General features: G+C 44.4%; 1 protein-coding gene across 3 annotated transcripts in view; it reads right to left on the bottom strand.

The window, feature by feature from the left end:
* Window positions 1–18,698, bottom strand: part of LOC114269747 (uncharacterized) — a 53,893-nt gene that overhangs the window by 1,765 nt on the left and 33,430 nt on the right. The window lies entirely within an intron of this gene.

The following is an 18,698-nucleotide window of genomic DNA, read 5'->3' as shown; positions in this document are numbered from 1 at the left end:
ACGGCTCTAACCTCCTGCCTTAGCTCGGTAGTACACTCAATCGAGCTAGCCTGCCCCTGCTCTACATTGGATAGAACCAAGATGGTATTCGACTGAGATAACCTTCAATCCAGTATGCTACAAATATACCCCGGTCCGAGTTGCTGTTTACATCTAGCCAATCTGCTCCAGTCCTTGGACTGATATCTGTACACCACAAGACCGAGCTATAAAAGCTCTTAGCTCGGCCACAAGCGCGCCCTTACGAATTGTGGAGTCCACTTAGATAGGCCTAATACTTAAACCAAATGGACCTAGCTCGGCCCGGTTTATGCATATAAATTATCCTCTCAATTGGCCCTTAGTTCCATCTGCGAAGCATGACTGGGATTATTACCTTCAAACCGTGCTAAGATATTAGCCAAAGTGAAGTACTTCGGCTAGTCGAGCTACAAAACCCACTCGGTTTTCCCGTCTTTGACGTAGTACAGCCCGCTCTTCCACGCTGCTGACACCACGCCCTTACTGGGATACGTGGCTCCCCTTGATTACCTCTACCGCTGTCACAGCCATCAATCATAACTTCCAAAATTTGAATAGTCCCGCCTTTTTACTTCCATTTTGCACTTATTCCCTTAGTCTTCAAAGGTCCATTGTTACTGTTCATCTGCTCTCTGGAAAACCTCTCACATTTTTAACTCCAAATCCTTATCTTCTACTGCCAAGTCTCAATCCAAGTCGCAGGGGCTCGTTTGATTGAATTCTGCTTCACGCCCTTAATCTATAAGTTCCTCATGCCATTTTCTCTATTTTAACTGATACGCCTTTGTTTATTTTCTTAAAGAATAGCAATTAATCTCCCATATATGCGTGTTATATGCAATAGAGCCTTGAGCAAATACCATAAACCCAAAAAACCTCACGCTCAAACCTAAAGACACACTCAACTGGATTTTGAATCAGTTTAGAACATGATTTTTGATCCAAAATTGTGCCGTGACCAAACTATGAACTTGTTTGCAACCCTTAGGATAGTACTCGACTGAACTAGAAATGTATAGAACACCAACCGTGCTATAAACCTTGAGTCGGCCTTGTTTCATGGCCGAATTAAAAATGGTTTGTAACTCAACTATAACCAAGCTAGGCTGATATTACTCTGCCTATTTACTTAGCGCGGTCCAGTTATCTGGGCATAATACTTTTATTTCCACTTTGCAAACTTGACTAGGTTGGCCAGGCACACCCTTGCACTTTCCCCCTGGGCGAGTTTGCTCAGCCGAGCCATCCAAAGTCACACCAGGGCCGAGCTAGGCAGCCGTGTTCATAACAATTTTTAAACCAATAGGCAAATACCGGTTTCTGGTGGACTTGCTTGGTGCCATCGCTGAATTTCGAAGCGACTACCATATTCCGGACGAAGTCCACCTTTCCTTAACCGAGCTAGACCCCACCCCTTGGGACAAATAAGGTTTTGTTCCCTTTACCGTGATATCCATCGTAGAGGGGAACTTTCGCTCTCAGTCTAACCACTCATTTGCGAATTTCGTAGGCCAACCAGACTGTGCCCCACCTAATTATCCACCAATTCTTCATAAACGGAATGGCTGAGCTAAATTCCTCAGGCTTTAGCCAGGAAATGCCCCAAACACCTCGGGAGGGTCCAAGGTAAGTTGCGGAGACTTACGGAACTAGCACGGGACTCACTGTTTGAAAACTAAATAAAAAAATGCATTTTTTTCACACTTAAGCTCGAAAACAAGCCGTCGGGGGCCAAAATCGGGTAACAGTCACGAGAACGCCCGGGGAACACGTCAAACAGCCCGGGAGGACACGAGACTCCCGGTTTGAAAACTAAGTCCGAAACGGCGCTTTTCTCGCACCTAAGCTTGAAAATAGTCTATCGCGGGCCAAAATCGTGTGACAGTCAAGAGAAAGTCCGGGGAACACCTCAAACACTTAGGGAGGGACCAACGTGAGTTGTGGAAACTTACGGAACTCGCATGGGACTCCCGGTTTGAAAACTAAGTGAAAAAATGCACTTCCTAAACACTTAAGTTTGAAAATAGGCCATCGGGTGCCAACAAATCCCGTAACAGTCCCGAGAAGACCCGTGGAACACCAACAATTCCGGGGAACACTTCAGTAAGTTCTGAAAACTTACGGAACTAGCGCGGGACTTCCGATTTGAAAACTAGATCGGAAAAGTTACTTTTTTCACACTTAAGCTTGAAAATAGGCCTCGGCGGGCCGAAATCGTGTAACAATCACGAGAAGGCCCGGGGAACACCTCGAACATCTCAGGAGGGACCAATTTGAGTTGTGAAAACTTAACAAACAGGCACGGGACTCCCGACTTGAAAACTAGGTCGGAAAATACACTTTTCAAACACTTAAGCTTGGAAGTAGGCCATCGAGGGGCCAAAATCATGTAACAGTCGCAAGACGGGACGGGAACACCTCAAACACCTCGAGAGTGACCAACTCCAGTTGTGAAAACTTACAGAACTAGCACGGGACTCTCGGTTTGAAAACGAAGTTGGAAAAAGACACTTTTTCCACTCTTAAGCTTGGAAATAGGACACCGGGGGGGCAAAACCGTGTCACAGTCACGAGAAGGACCAGGAAATGTGCAAAACACATCGGGAGGATCCACGGTAAGTTGCGGAGACTTACGGAACTACCACGGGACTCGGTTTGAGAACTAAATCGAAAAATGCACTTTTTTCACACTTAGGCTCGAAAATAAGCCGTCGGGGGCCAAAATCATGTAACAGTCACGAGAAGGCCCGGGGAACACATCAAACACCCCGGGAAGGACCGAAAAAAGTTGTGAAAACTTAGGGAACTAGCACGGGACTCCCGGTTTGAAAACTAAGTCCGAAACGGTGCTTTTCTCCCACCTAAGCTTGAAAATAGTCCATTTGGGGGGGGGCCAAAATCAGGTGACAGCCAAGAGAAGGTCCGGAGAACACCTCAAACACCTAGGGAGGAACCAACGTGAGTTGTGGAAACTTACGGAACTCGCATGGGACTCCCTGTTTGGAAACTAAGTCAAAAAATGCACTTCTTAAACACTTAAGTTTGAAAATAGGCCATCGGGGGCCAAAAATATCCTGTAACAGTCCCAGAGAAGGCCCGTGGAACACCTCTAACACCTCGGGAGAAACCAATGTAAGTTGTGGAAACTTACGGAACTAGCGCGGGACTTCCGGTTTGAAAACTAGGTCGGAAAAGGTACTTTTTTCACACTTAAGCTTGAAAGCAGGCCTCGGCGGGCCGAAATCGTGTAACAATCACGAGAAGGCCCGGGGAACACCTCGAACATCTCAAGAGGGGCCAATTTGAGTTGTGAAAACTTAACGAACAGACACGGGACTCCCGATTTGAAAACTAGGTCGAAAAATACAATTTTCTAAAACTTAAGCTTGGAAGTAGGCGATCGGGGGGCCAAAATCATGTAACAGTCGCAAGTAGGGCCGGGAACACCTCAAACACCTCGGGAGTGACAAACGCGAGTTGTGAAAACTTACGGAACTAGCACGGGGACTCCCGGTTTGAAAACGAAGTTGGAAAGAGACACTTTTTCCACACTTAAGCTCGGAAATAGGACACCGGGAGGCCAAAACCGTGTCACAGTCACAAGAAGGACTAGGAAATGCCCCAAACACCTCGGGAGGGTCCAAGGTAAGTTGCGGAGACTTACGGAACTAGCACGGGACTCTCAGTTTGAGAACTAAATCAAAAAATGTACTTTTTTCACACTTAGGCTCGAAAATTAGCCATCGGGGGTCAAAATCGTGTAACAGTCACGAGAAGGCCCGGGGAACACGTCAAACACCGCGGGAGGGACCGACGTAAGTTGTGAAAACTTACGGAACTAGCACGGGACTCCCGGTTTGAAAACTAAGTCCGAAACGACACTTTTCTCCCACCTAAGCTTGAAAATAGTCCATCAGGGGGGGCCAAAATTGGGTGACAGCCAAGAGAAGGTCTGGGGAACACCTCAAACACCTAGGGAGGGACCAACGTGAATTGTGAAAACTTACGGAACTCGCATGGAACTCCTGGTTTGGAAACTAAGTCAAAAAATGCACTTCCTAAACACTTAAGTTTGAAAATAGGCCATCGGGGGCCAAAAATATCCTGTAACAGTCCCCGAGAAGGCCCGTGGAACACCTCCAACACCTCGGGAGAAACCAATGTAAGTTGTGGAAACTTACGGAACTAGCGCGGGACTTCCAGTTTGAAAACTAGGTCGGAAAAGGTACTTTTTTCACACTTAAGCTTGAAAACAGGCCTCGGCGGGCCGAAATCGTGTAACAATCACGAGAAGGCCCGGGGAACACCTCGAACACCTCAGGAGGGGCCAATTTGAGTTGTGAAAACTTAACGAACAGGCACGGGACTCCCGATTTGAAAACTAGGTCGAAAAATACACTTTTCTAACACTAAAGCTTGGAAGTAGGCCATCAGGGGGCCAAAATCATGTAACAGTCACAAGAAGGGCCGGGAACACCTCAAACACCTCGGGAGTGACAGACGCGAGTTGTAAAAACTTAGGAAACTAGCACGGGGACTCCCGGTTTGAAAACGAAGTTGGAAAGAGACACTTTTTCCACACTTAAGCTTGGAAATAGGACACCGTGGGGGGCAAAACCGCGTCACAGTCATGAGAAGGACTGGGAAATGCACAAAACACCTCGGGAGGGTCCAAGGTAAGTTGCGGAGACTTACGGAACTACCACGGGACTCTCGGTTTGAGAACTAAATCGAAAAATGCACTTTTTTCACACTTAGGCTCGAAAATAAGCCGTCGGGGGCCAAAATCATGTAACAGTCACGAGAAGGCCCGGGGAACACATCAAACACCCCGGGAAGGACCGAAAAAAGTTGTGAAAACTTAGGGAACTAGCACGGGACTCCCGGTTTGAAAACTAAGTCCGAAACGGTGCTTTTCTCCCACCTAAGCTTGAAAATAGTCCATTTGGGGGGGGCCAAAATCAGGTGACAGCCAAGAGAAGGTCCGGAGAACACCTCAAACACCTAGGGAGGAACCAACGTGAGTTGTGGAAACTTACGGAACTCGCATGAGACTCCCTGTTTGGAAACTAAGTCAAAAAATGCACTTCTTAAACACTTAAGTTTGAAAATAGGCCATCGGGGGCCAAAAATATCCTGTAACAGTCCCCGAGAAGGCCCGTGGAACACCTCCAACACCTCGGGAGAAACCAATGTAAGTTGTGGAAACTTACGGAACTAGCGCGGGACTTCCGGTTTGAAAACTAGGTCGGAAAAGGTACTTTTTTCACACTTTTAAGCTTGAAAACAGGCTTTGGCGGGCCAAAATCGTGTAACAATCACGAGAAGGCCCGGGGAACACCTCGAACATCTCAAGAGGGACCAATTTGAGTTGTGAAAACTTAACGAACAGGCACGGGACTCTCGATTTGAAAACTAGTTCGAAAAATACACGATTTTGGCCCCCAATATCCTATTTTTAAGCTTTAGTGTGAGAAAAGTGACTTTTTCGACATAGTTTTCAAATTTGAGAGTCCCGTGCTAGTTCGGTAAGTTGCCACAACTTACGTTGGTTGCTCTCGAGGTGTTTGAGCTGTTTCCCCCAGCCTTTTCGTGACTGTTACACTATTTTGGCCCCTGATGGCCAATTTTCACGATTAAGTCTGAAAAAAGTGCATTTTTTGACTTAATTTTCAAATCGGGAGTCCTGTTGAAGTTCTGTAAGTTTCCACAACTTACATTGGTCACTCTTGAGGTGCTTGAGATGTTCCCCGAAGATTATCGTGACTGCTACACGATTTTGGCCCCCCATACCCTATTTACAAGCTTAAGTGTAAAAAAGTGCATTTTATGATATTGTTTTCAAACCGGGAGTCCCGTGCCAGTTCTATAAGTTTTCACAAATTACATTGGTCCCTCCCGAGGTGTTCCTTGGGCTTTCTCGTGATTGTTTCACGATTTTGGCACCCCATGACCTATTTTCAAGCTTAAGTGTGAAAAAGTGTCTTTCTCGACTTAGTTTTCAAACCGGAAGTCCCGTGCTAGTTCCGTAAGTTTCCACAACTTACATTGGTGCCTCCCGAGTTGTTTGTTGTGTTCGTGATTGTACACGATTTTGGCCCCTGATGGCCTATTTTCAAGCTTAAGTGTGAGAAAATTGCCTTTTTGGACTTAGTTTTCAAATCGGGAGTCCCGTGCTAGTTCCGTGAGTTTTCACAACTTACATTGGTCACTCCCGATGTTTTTTTTTTGAGGTGTTCCCCAGGCCTTCTCATGACTGTTACACGATTTTGGCCTCCGATGTCCTATTTTCAACCTTAAGTGTGAAAAAAGTACATTTTTGGACTTAGTTTTCAAACCGGAATCTCGCGCCAGTTCCATAAGTTTCCACAACTTACATTAGTCCTTCCCAAGGTGTTTGAGGTGTTCTCTGGGCCTTCTCGTGACTGTTACACGATTGTAGCACCTGATGGACTATTTTCAAGCTTAAATGTGAAAAATGTGCCTTTTTTTGTCTTAGTTTTCAAACCGGGAGTCTCGTGCTAGTTTTATAAGTTTCCACAACTTACATTGGTCCCTATTGAGGTATTTGAGGTGTTCTCCACACCTACTCGAGACTGTGTTCCCCACACCTACTCGAGACTGTTACACGATTTTGGCCCCCGATGGCCTATTTTCAAGCTTAAGTGTGAAAAAAATGCATATTTTGATTTAGTTTTGAAACCGTGAGTACCGTGCTAGTTCCGTAAGTTTCTACAACATACATTGGTCCCTCTCGAAGTGTTTAAGGTGTTCACTGAGCCTTCTTGTGACTGTTACTCAATTTTGGCCATCAATGGCCTATTTTCAACCTTAATTGTGAAAAAAGTACGGGTTTTGGTTTAGTTTTTAAACCGGGAGTCCCGTGGCAGTTAGCTTACATTGGTCCCTCCCGAGGTGTTTGAGGTGTTCTCCGGGGCTTCTCGTGACTGTAAATCGATTTCGTCACCCGATGGCCTATTTTCAAGGTTAAGTGTGAAAAAGTGCCTTTTTAGACTCTGTGAAAAAGTCCAATTTTCAAGCATAACTGTTAGAAACATGCATGTTTAGACTTAGTTTTCAAATCGGGAGTCCGTGCCAGTTTCGTAAGTTTTCACAACTTATAATGGTCCCTCCCGAGGAGTTGGGAGTGTTCTCCAGGCCTTCTCATCACTGTTACACGATTTTGGTCCCCGATGGCCTATTTTCAAGCTTAAGTGTTAGTAAACTGCCTTTTTTGACTTAGTTTTCACACCGGGAGTCCTTTGTAAGTTTCGTAAGTTTCTACAAGTTACATTGGTCCCTCCAGAGGTGTTGGAGGTGTTCCCCAGGCCTTTTCATGACTGTTACACGAGTTTGGCCCCGATGGCCTATATTCAACCTTAAGTGTTAGAAAAGGGCATTTCTTTACATAGTTTTTAGACTGGGAGTCCCATGATATTTCCATAAGTTTCCACAACTTATATTGATCCCTCTTGAGGTGTTTGAGATGCTGCCTAAGCCATCTCATCACTGTTACATGATTTTGGCCCCCGATGGCCTATTTTCAACCTTAAGTGTTAGAAAAGGGCATTTCTTTACATAGTTTTCAAACCGAGAGTCCCATGCCAGTTCCTTAAGTTTTCACAACTTACAATGGTCCCTCCCATGGTGCTGGAGGTGTTCCCAGGCCTTTTCATCACTGTTACACGATTTTGGCCCACGATAGCCTATTTTCAAGCTTAAGTGTTAGTAAAGTGCTTTTTTTGACTTAGTTTTCAAACCGGGAGTCTTGTGCAAGTTTCGTAAGTTTTCACAACTTACATTGGTCCCTCCCGAGGTGGTTGAGGTGTTCTCCACGACTTCTCGTGACTGTTACATGATTTTGGCTCGCGATGGCCTATTTTCAAGCTAAAGTGTTAGAAAAGTGTATTTCTTTACATAGTTTTCAAACCAGGAGTGTCGTGCTAGTTCCGTAAGTTTCCACAACCTATATTGGTCCCTCTTGAGGTGTTTGAGGTGTTCCCCGGGACTTCTTGTGGCTGTTACACGATTTTGGCCCCCGATGGCCTACTTTCATTCTTAAGTGTTCAAAAAGTGTATTTTTTGACTTAGTTTTCAAACCAAGAGTTCCATGATATTTCCTTAAGTTTCCACAACTTACATTGATCCCTCCCGAGGTGATGGAGGTGTTTGCTGGGCCTTCTCGCGACTATTACACGAGTTTGGTTCCTGATGGCCTATTTTCATGGTTAAGTGTTTAAAAAGTGCATTTCTATGCATAGTTTTCAAACCGGGAGTCTCGTGCTAGTTTCGTAAGTTTCCACAACCTATTTGGTCCCTCCTGAGATATTTGAGGTGTTCACCAGGCCTTCTCGTGACTGTTACACGATTTTGACCCCCGATGGCCTATTTTTAAGCTTAAGTGTGAGAAAAGTGCTTCTTTCGACTTAGTTTTCAAACCAGGAGTCCCGAGCCAGTTCTGTAAGTTCCCACAACTTACATTGGTCTCTCTCGAGGTGTTTAAGGTGTTCCTCGGGACTTCTCGTGACTGTTACATGATTTTGGCTCCCGATGGCCTATTTTCAAGCTTAAGTGTTAGAAAAGTGCATTTCTTTACATAGTTTTCAAACCGGGAGTCCCAAGCCAGTTCTGTAAGTTTCTACAACTTACATTGGTTTCTTTCGAGGTGTTTGAGGTGTTCCCCGGCCTTCTCGTGACTGTTACACAATTTTTGCCCACGACGGCCTATTTTCCGGATTAAGTGTGAAAAAAGTTCCTTTTTCGACTTAGTTTTCAAACCGGGAGTCCCGTACTAGTTTTGTAAGTTTCCACAACTTGCATTGGTCCCTCTCGAGGTGTCTAAGGTGTTGCTCGAGCCTTCTCGTGACTGTTACACAATTTTGGCCCCAGATGGCCTATTTTCAAGCTTAAGTGTGAAACAAGTGCATTTTTTGACTTAGTTTTCAAACCAGGAGTCTCGGGCTAGTTCCGTTAGTTTTCACAACTTACATTATTTCCCCCCCGAGGTGTTTGAGGTGATCCCTGGGCCTTCTCGTGATTGTTACAAGATTTTGGCCCCTGATGGACAATTTTCAAACTTAAGTATGAAAAAAGTACATTTATTGACATAGTTTTCAAACTGGGAGTCCCCTGCAAGTTTCGTAAGTTTCCACAACTTACATTGGTCCCTCCCGAGTTTGAGGTGTTCCTTGGGCCTTCTCGTGATTGTTACAAGATTTTGGACCCCGATAGCCTATTTTCAAGCTTAAGTGTGAAAAAAGTGCCTTTTTCGAAAGTGCCTTTTTTGACATAGTCTTCAAACCAGAAGTCCCGTGCTAGTTCCGTAAGGTTTCCACAACTTACATTGGTCCCTCCCGAGATGTTCGAGGTGTTTCAGGTGTTCCCTTGGCCTTCTCGTGACTGTTACACGTTTTTCGCCCCCGATGGCCTATTTTCAAGCCTAAGTGTGAAAAAATTGTCTTTTTCGACTTAGTTTTCATATCGGCAGTCCCCGTGCTAGTTCCATAAATTTCCACAACTTACATTGGTCCCACCCGAGGTGTTTGAGGTGTTCCTCGGTCCTTCTCGTGACTGTTACACGATTTTGGCCCCCGATGGCGTATTTTCAAACTTAAAAGTGTGAAAAAAATGACTTTTTCGACTTAGTTTTCAAATTGGAAGACCCGTGCTAGTTCCGCAAGTTTTCAAAACTTACGTTGGTCCCTCCTGAGTTATTGGTGGTGTTCTCCAGGCCTTCTCATAATTGTTACACAATTTTGGCCCCCGATAGCCTATTTTTAAACATAAACCTGAAAAATTGAATTTTTTAACTTAGTTTTCAAATCAGGAGTCCCGTGCTAGTTCCGTAATTTTCCACAACTTACGTTAGTCCCTCCTGAGGTGTTGGAGGTGTTCCCCAGTCATTCTCGCGACTGTTACACGATTTTGGCCTCCAATAGCCTATTTTCAAGCTGAAGTGTTTGAAAAGTGCATTTTTTGACTTAATTTTGAAACCGGGGGTCCCGAGCTAGTTCTGTAAGTTTCCAAAACTTACATTGGTCCCTCCCGAGGGGTTTGAGGTGTTCCCCGAGACTTCTCGTGACTGTTACACGATTTTGGCCCCCGATGGCCTATTTTAAAGCTTAAGTGTGAGAAAAATGCCTTTTTGGACTTAGTTTTCAAACCGGAAGTCCCGTGCTAATTCCGTATGTTTCCACAACTTGCATTGGTCCCTCCTGAGGTATTTGAGGTGTTCTTCGGACCTTCTCGTGACTGTTGCACGATTTTGGCTCCTGATGTCCAATGTTAAAGCTTAACAATTAGAAACGTGCATGTTTTGACTTAGTTTTGAAATCGGGAGTCCCGTGCCAGTTCCGTAAATTTTCACAACTTACAATGGTCCCTCCCGAGGTGTTGGAGGCGTTCTCTAGGCCTTCTCATCACTGTTACACAATTTTGGCCCCCGATGGCCTATTTTCAAGCTTAAGTGTTAGTAAACTGCCTTTTTTGACTTAGTTTTCAAACCGGGAGTCCCGTGCAAGTTCCATAAGTTTTCACAACTTACATTAGTTCCTCTCAAGGTGTTGGAGGTGTTCCTTGGGCCTTCTCGTGACTGTTACACGAGTTTGGCTCCCGATGGCCAATTTTCAAGCTTAAGTGTTAGAAAAGTGCATTTCTTTACATAGTTTTCAAATCGGGAGTCCCGTGCTAGTTCTGTAAGTTTCCACAACTTATATTGGTCCCTCCTGAGGTGTTTGAGGCGTTACCTGGGCCTTCTCGTGATTGTTACACGATTTTGGCCCCCAGTGGCCTATTTTCAAGCTTAAGTGTTCAAAAAGTGCATGTTTTGACTTAATTTTCAAACCGGAAGTCCCGTGCTAATTCTGTAAGTTTCCACAACCTACATAGGTCCCTCCCGAGGTGTTTGAGGTGTTCCTCGGGACTTCTCGTGACTGTTATACGATTTTGGCTACCGATGGCCTATTAAGTGTTAGAAAAGTGCATTTCTTTACGTAGTTTTCAAACCAGGAGTCCCCAGCTAGTTCCGTAAGTTTCCACAACTTATATTGGTCCCTCCGGAGGTGTTTGAGGTGTTCGTCAGGCCTTCTCGTGACTGTTACACAATTTTGGCCCCCCCGATGGCCTATTTTGAGACCAAAGTGCGATAAAACCGGGAGTCCCGTGCCAGTTCGGCAAGTTCCCACAACTTACATTGGTCTCTCTCAAAAAGTTCCTTTTTCAACTTAGTTTTCAAAGCGAGAGTCCCGTACTAGTTTTGCAAGTTTCCACAACTTGCATTGTTCCCTCCTGAGGTGTTTGAGGTGTTCTCCGGGCCTTCTCTGGACTATTACAAGATTTTGGCTCCCGATGGCCTATTTTCAATCTTAAGTGTGAAAAAAGTACATTTATTGACATAGTTTTCAAACTGAGAGCACGTTCCGTAAGTTTTCACAACTTACATTGGTCCCTCCCGAGGTGTTTGAGTTGTTCCGGGGGCCTTTTCGTGATTGTTACAGGATTTTGGACACTGATGGCCTATTTTCAAGCTGAAGTGTGGAAAAAGTGTCTTTTTCGACATAGTCTTGAAACCGGAAGTCCCGTGCTAGTTTCATAAGTTTTCACAACTTACATTGATCCCTCTCGAGGTGTTTGATGTTTTCCATGGGCCTTCTCGTGACTGTAACACGATTTTGGCCCCGATGGCCTATTTCCAATCTTAAGTAAAGAGATGTGTCTTTTTGGACTTAGATTTCAAACCGGGAGTCCCGTGCTACTTTCGTAAGTTTTCACAACTTACATTGGTCCCTTCCGAGCTGTTTGAGGTGCTTCACGGGCCTTCTTGTGACTGTTACACGATTTTGACCCCCGATAGCCTACTTTCAATCATAGGTGTGAGAAAAGTGCATTTTTTGACTTAGTTTTCAAACCGGGAGTCCCGTGCCAGTTCCGTAAGTTTCAACAACATTGGTCCCTCCCGAGGTGTTTGAGGTGTTCCCCGGGCCTTCACCTGACTGTTACACGATATTGGCCCCCGATGGCCTATTTTCCAGCTTAAGTATAAAAAAAGTGCATTTTTCGACCTAGTTTTCAAACCGGGACTCCCGTGCTAGTTCTGTAAGTTTACAAAACTTACATTGGTCCATCTCGAGGTATTTGGGGTGTTCCGCGGGAGTTCTCGTGACTGTTACACGGTTTTGGCTCCTGATAGCCTATTTTCAAGCTTAAGTGTTTGAAAAGTACATTTTTTGACTTAGTTTTCAAGCCAGGAGTCCCGTGCTAATTCCGTAAGTTTTCACAACTTACATTGGTCTCTCTCGAGGTGTTCGAGGGTTTCGCTGGGGTTCTCGTGACTGTTACACAATTTTGGCCCCCGCTGGCCTATTTTCAAGATTAAGTGTAAAAAAAGTGTAATTTTTGACTTAGTTTTGAAGCGAGGAGTCCCGTGCAAATTCCGTAAATTTTCACAACTTACATTGGTCCCCCCAAGGTGTTTGAGGTGTTGCTTGGGCCTTCTCGTGACTGTTACACGAATTTGGCCACTGATGGTCTATTTTCGGGCTTAAGTGTGAAAAAAGTGCATTTTTTGACTTAGATTTCAAACCGGAAGTCCCGTGCTAGTTCCGTAAGTTTCCACAACTTCTATTGGTCCTTCCCGAGGTGTTTGACGCGTTTCCTGGGCCTTCTCGTGACTGTTACACGATTTTGGCTCCCGATGTCCTATTTTTAAGCTTAAGTGTGAGAAAAGTGACTTTTCCTACATTGTTTTCAAACCGGGAGTCCCATGCTAGTTCGGTAAGTTCCCATAACTTACATTGGTCGCTCTCGAGGTGTTTGAGGAGTTCCCCGGGCCTTCTCGTGACTGTTACACAATTTTGGCCCTCGATGGCCTATTTTCAAGATTAAGTGTGAAAAAAGTGCATTTTTTGGCTTCGTTTTCAAACCGGGAGTCCCGTTGAAGTTCCGTAAGTTTCCACAACTTACAATGGTCTCTCCTGAGGTTTGAGGTGTTCCTCGAACATTCTCGTGATTGCTACATTGTTTTCAAACCGGAAGTCCCGTGCTAGTTCTGTAAGTTTTCACAACTTACATTGGTCCCTCCCAATGTATTCAAGGTGTTCCTTGGGCCTTCTCGTGACTGTTATACGATTTTGGCACCCGATGACCTATTTTCAAGCTTAAGTATGAAAAAAATGCCTTTCTCGACTTAGTTTCCAAACCGGAAGTCTCGTGCTAGTTTCATATGTTTCCATAACTTACAGTGGTGCCTCCCGAGTTGTTTGATGTGTTCCTTGGGCCTTGTCGTGACTGTTACACGATTTTGGCCCACGATGGCCTATTTTCACAATTAAGTTTGAGAAAATTGCCTTTTTGGACTTATTTTTCAAATCGGGAGTCCCTTGCTAGTTCCTTTAAGGTATTCCCCGGGTCTTCTCATGACTGTTACACGATTTTGGCCTCCGATGGCCTATTTTCAACCTTTAGTGTGGAAAAATTGTATTTTTTGACTTTGTTTTCAAACCGGAATCTCGTGCCAGTTCCATAAGTTTTCACAACTTATATTGGTCCTTCCTAAGGTGTTTGAGGTGTTCCCTGGGCCTTATCGTGACTGTTACACGATTTTGGCCCCTGATGGACTATTTTCAAGCTTCAGTGTGAAAAAGGTGCCTTTTTTGACTTAGTTTTCAAACCGGGACTCTCGTGCTAGTTCTGTAATTTTTCAAGCTTCAGTGTGAAAAAGATGTTCCCCACACCTACTCGAGACTGTTACACGATTTTGGCCCCCAATGGCCTATTTTCAAGCTTAAGTGTGAAAAAAATACATCTTTTGACTTAGTTTTTAAACCGGGAGTCCCGGGCTAGTTGCGTAAGTTTCCACAACTTGGATTGGTCCCTTCCAAGGTGTTTGATGTGTTACCTGTGCCTTCTCATGACTGTTACATGATTTTGTCCCCTGATGGCCAATTTTCAAGCTTAAATGTGAGAAAGTGGCTTTTTGGACTTAGTTTTCAAACCGGAAGTTCCGGGGTAATTCGGTAAGTTTCCAAAACTTACATTGGTCCCTCCCGAGGTGCTTGAGGTGTTCCCCGAGCCTTCTCGTGACTGTTAATCAATTTTGGACATCGATGGCCTATTTTCAACCTTAAGTATGAAAAAAGTGCGTGTTTTGGTTTAGTTTTCAAATCGGGAGTCTCGTGGCAGTTTCATAAGTTTCCACAACTTACATTGGTCCCTCCCGAGTTGTTTGAGGTGTTCCCCGGGACTTCTCCTGACTGTTAATCGATTTCGTTCCCCGATGGCCTATTTTCAAGGTTAAGTGTGAAAAAAAGTGTCTTTTTCGACTCAGTTTTCAAACCGGGAGGCCTGCGCCTGTTCTGTAAGTTTTCAAAGCTTACATTGGTCCCTCTCGAGGCGTCTGAGGTGTTCCCCGGGCCTTCTCGTGACTGTTACAAAAATTTGGCCCCCGATGGCCTATTTTTAAGCTTAAGTGAAAAACATGCATTTCTTGACTTAGTTTTCAAACTGGGAGTCCCATGCTTGTTCTGTAACTTTCCACAACTTACATTGGTCTCTCCCGAGGAGTTTGAGGTGTTCCCCGGAAAGTCTTGTGCCTGTTATACGATTTTGGCCCCTGATGGCCTATTTTCAAACTTAAGTGTGAAAAAAGTGACTTTTTCGACTTAGTTTTCAAACCGGAAGTCTCGTGCTAATTCCTTAAGTTTCCACAACTTACATTGGTCCGTCCTAAGGTGTTTGATGTGTTCCCCGGGCCATCTCATGACTGTTACACGATTTTGGCCCCCGATGCCTATTTTCAAGTTTAAGTGTGAAAAAAGTGCCTTTTTCGACTTAGTTTTCAAACCGGCAGTCCTGTGCTAGTTCTGTAAGTTTTCACAACTTACATTGGTCCCCCTGGAGCTGTTCGAGGTATTCTCTGGGCTTTCTCGTGACTGTTACACAATTTTGGCGCCCAATGGCCTATTTTCATGATTAAGTGGGAAAAAGTGCATTTTTTGACTTAATTTTCAAACCAAGAGTCCCGTGCAAGTTCCATAAGTTTCCACAACTTGCATTTGTCCTTCCCGAGGTGTTTGCGGTGTTCCCCGGGCCTTCTCGTGATAGTTACACGATTTTGGTCCCCAATGGCCTATTTACAAGCTTAAATGTGAAAAATGTGCATTTTTTGATATAGTTTTCAAACCATGAGTCCCGTACTAGTTCCGTAAGTTTTCTCAACTTACATTGGTCCCTCCCGAGGTGTTTGAGGTGTTCCATGGGCCTACTCGTGACTGTTGCACGATTTTGGTCCCCGATGGCCTATTTTGTAGCTTAAGTGTGAGAAAAATGCCTTTTTTGAATTAGTTTACAAACCGGAAGTCCCGTGCTAGTTCCGTAAGTTTCCAAAACTTACATTGGTCCCTCCTAAGTTGTTTGATGTGTTCCAAGGGCCTTCTCGTGACTGTTACACGATTTTGGCCCCCGATGGCCAATTTCCAAGCTTAAGTGTGAGAAACGTGCCTTTTTCGACTTAGTTTTCAAACCGGCAGTCCCGTGCTAGTTCTGTAAGTTTCAATAGCATACATTGATCCCTCCCAAGGTGTTCCCCGGGTGTTCTCCTGAATGCTACACGATTTTGGCTCCCGATAGCTTATTTTTAACCTTAAGTGTGAAAAAAATGCATTTTTTGACTTAGTTTTCAAACCAAGAGTCCCGTGCCAGTTCCGTAAGTTTGCACAACTTACATTGGTCCCTACCGCGGTGTTTGACGTGTTCGCCAGGCCTTCTCGTGACCGTTACGCGATTTTGGCCCCTGAAAGCCTATTTTCGAACTTAAGTTTGAAAAAAGTGTCTTTTTCCACTTAGTTTTCAAACCGAGACTCTCGTGCTAGTTCTATAAATTTCCACCACATTGGTCCCTCTTGAGGTGTTTTAGGTGTTCCCCGTGCCTTCTCGTGACTGTTACACAATTTTGGCCCCCGATAGCCTATTTTCAAGCTTAAGTGTGAAAAAAGTATATTTTTTAACTTAGTTTTCCAACCGGGAGTCCCGTGCTAGTTCCGTAAGTTTCTAAAACTTACATTGGTACGTCCCGAGGCATGTGAGATGTTCCTTGGGCCTTCTCGTGACTGTTACACGATTTTGGCTGCCGATGGCCTATTTTCAACCTTAAGTGTGAAAAAAGTACGTGTTTAAACTTAGTTGTCAAACCGGGAGTCCCGTGGCAATTCCGTAAGTTTTCATAACTTACATTGTTCACTCCCAAGGTGTTTGAGGTTTTCCCCGGGTTTTCTTGTGATTGTTAATCGATTTTGGCCCCCGATGGCCTATTTTCAAGCTTAAATGTGAAAAAAGTGCCTTTTTCGACTTAGTTTTAAGACCAGGAGTCCGGTGCTTGTTCTGTAAGTTTCCACAACATACATTGATCCCTTTCGAGGTGTCTGAGGTATTGCCCGATCCTTCTCGTGACTGTTACATGATTTTGGGCTCCGATGGCCCGTTTTCAAGCTTAATTGTCAAATAAGTTTATTTTTTGACATAGTTTTCAAACCGGAAGTCCAGTGCTAGTTCTGTAAGTTTCCACAACTTACATTGGTCCATCCGGCCTTTGAGGTGTTCCTCTGGCCTTCTCGTGACTATTACACGATTTTGGCTCCAAATGGCCTATTTTCAAACTTAAGTGTGAAAAAAGTGTATTTTTCAACTTAGTTTTCAGACCGGGAGTCCCGTGCTAGTTCCATAAGTTTTGAAAAGTTACGTTGGTCCCTCTTGAGGTGTTGGAGTTGTTCCCAGGGCCTTCTCATGACTGTTACACGATTTCGGCCCCCGATGGCCTATTTTCAAGCTTAAGTGTTTGAAAAGTACATTTTTTGACTTTGTTTTCAAACCGGAAGTCCCATGCTAGATCCGTAAGCTTCCACAACTTATATTGCTCCCTCCTAAGGTGTTTGAGGTGTTCCCCGAGCCTTCTCGTGACTGTTATGCTATTTTGGCCCCCGATGGCCTATTTTCAAGTTTAAGTGTGAAAAAAGTGACTTTTTCGACTTAGTTTTTAAACCGAAAATCCCATGCTAGTTCCGTAAGTTTTTACAACTTACATTGGTCCCTCCCGAGATGTTTGATGTGTTCCTTGGGCCTTCTCATGAATGTTAGACTATTTTGGCCCCCTGATGGCCTATTTTCAAGCTTAAGTGTAAGAAATTTGCCTTTTTGGACTTAGTTTTCAAACCGGGAGTCCCGTGTTAGTTCTGTAAGTTTCCACAACTTACACTGGTCCCTCTCGAGGTGTTTGAGGTGTTCCCCGTGCCTTCTCGTGACTGTTACACGATTTTGGTCCTCGATGACCTATTTTCAACCTTAAGTGTAAAAAAAGTGCATTTTTCGATTTAGATTTCAAACCGGGAGTCCCGTGCTAATTCGGTAAGTTTTCTTTACTGACAATGGTCTCTCCCGGGGAGTTTGAGGTGTTCCCTGTGCCTTCTCGTGACTATTACACAATTTTGGCCATCGACAGCCTATTTTAAAGCTTAAGTGTGAAAAAAGTGAATTTTTTAACTTACTTTTAAAACCGAGAGTCCCGTTCTAGTTCCGTATTTTCAACAACTTACATTGTTCCCTCCCGAGGTGTTTGAGGTGTACCCCGGTCTTCCCATGACTGTCACACGATTTTGGCACACCGAGACCTATTTTCAAGCTGACGTGTGAGAAAGTTGTCTTTTTTGACTTAGTTTTCAAATCGGTAGTCTCGTGCTAGTTTCATAAGTTTACACTACTTACATTGGTCCCTCACGAGGTGTTTGAGGTGTTCCCCTGTCCTTCTCGTGACTGTTACACAATTTTGCCCGCCAATGGCCTATTTTCAAACTTAAGTGTGAAAAAAGTGACTTTTTCAACTTAGTTTTCAAACCGGAAGTCCCGTGCTAGTTCCATAAGTTTCCACAACTTACGTTAGTCCCTCCTGAGGTGTTGGAGGTGTTTCCTGGTCCTTTTCGTGACTATTACACGATTTTGGCCTCCAATGGCCTATTTTCAAGCTTAAGTGTTTGAAAAGTGCATTTTTTGACTTAGTTTTCAAACCGGGAGTCCCGAGCTAGTTCCGTAAGCATCCACAACTTACATTGGTCCCTCCCGAGGGGTTTGAGATGTTCCCCGGGACTTCTCGTGACTGTGACATGGTTTTGGCCCCCGATGGACTATTTTAAAGCTTAAGTGTGAAAAAAGTGTCCTTTTCGACTTAGTATTCAAACCGGAAGTCTTGTGCTAGTTCCGTAAGTTTCCACGACTAACATTGGTCCCTCTCGAGGTGTTTGCGATATTCCCTGGGCATTCTCATGACTGTTCACTATTATGGCCTCCGATGGCCTATTTTCAAGCTTAAGTATAAAAAAAGTGCCTTTTTTGACTTTGTTTTCAAATTGGGAGTCTCGTGCTAGTTCCACAAATTTCCAAAACATACCTTGGTCCTTCCCGAGGTGTTCGAGGTGTTCCCCGGGCCTTCTCATGATTGTTACACTATTTTCGCCCCCGATGACCTATTTTCAAGCTTAAGTGTGAAAAAAATGCCTTTTTCGACTTAATTTTCAAACCAAAAGTCCCGTGCTAGTGCCGTAAATTTCCAAAAACTTACACTGGTCCCGCCCGAGGAGTTTGATGTGTTCCCGGGGCCTTCTCTTCACTGTTACACTAGTTTAGCCCCCGATGGC

The sequence above is a fragment of the Camellia sinensis genome, chromosome 9, assembly GCF_055761805.1.
Source record: "Camellia sinensis isolate YWXY chromosome 9, ASM5576180v1, whole genome shotgun sequence".
Taxonomy (NCBI): domain Eukaryota; kingdom Viridiplantae; phylum Streptophyta; class Magnoliopsida; order Ericales; family Theaceae; genus Camellia; species Camellia sinensis.
Note: the sequence above shows the minus strand (reverse complement) of the source record. Positions and strands in the feature narration are given on the sequence as shown.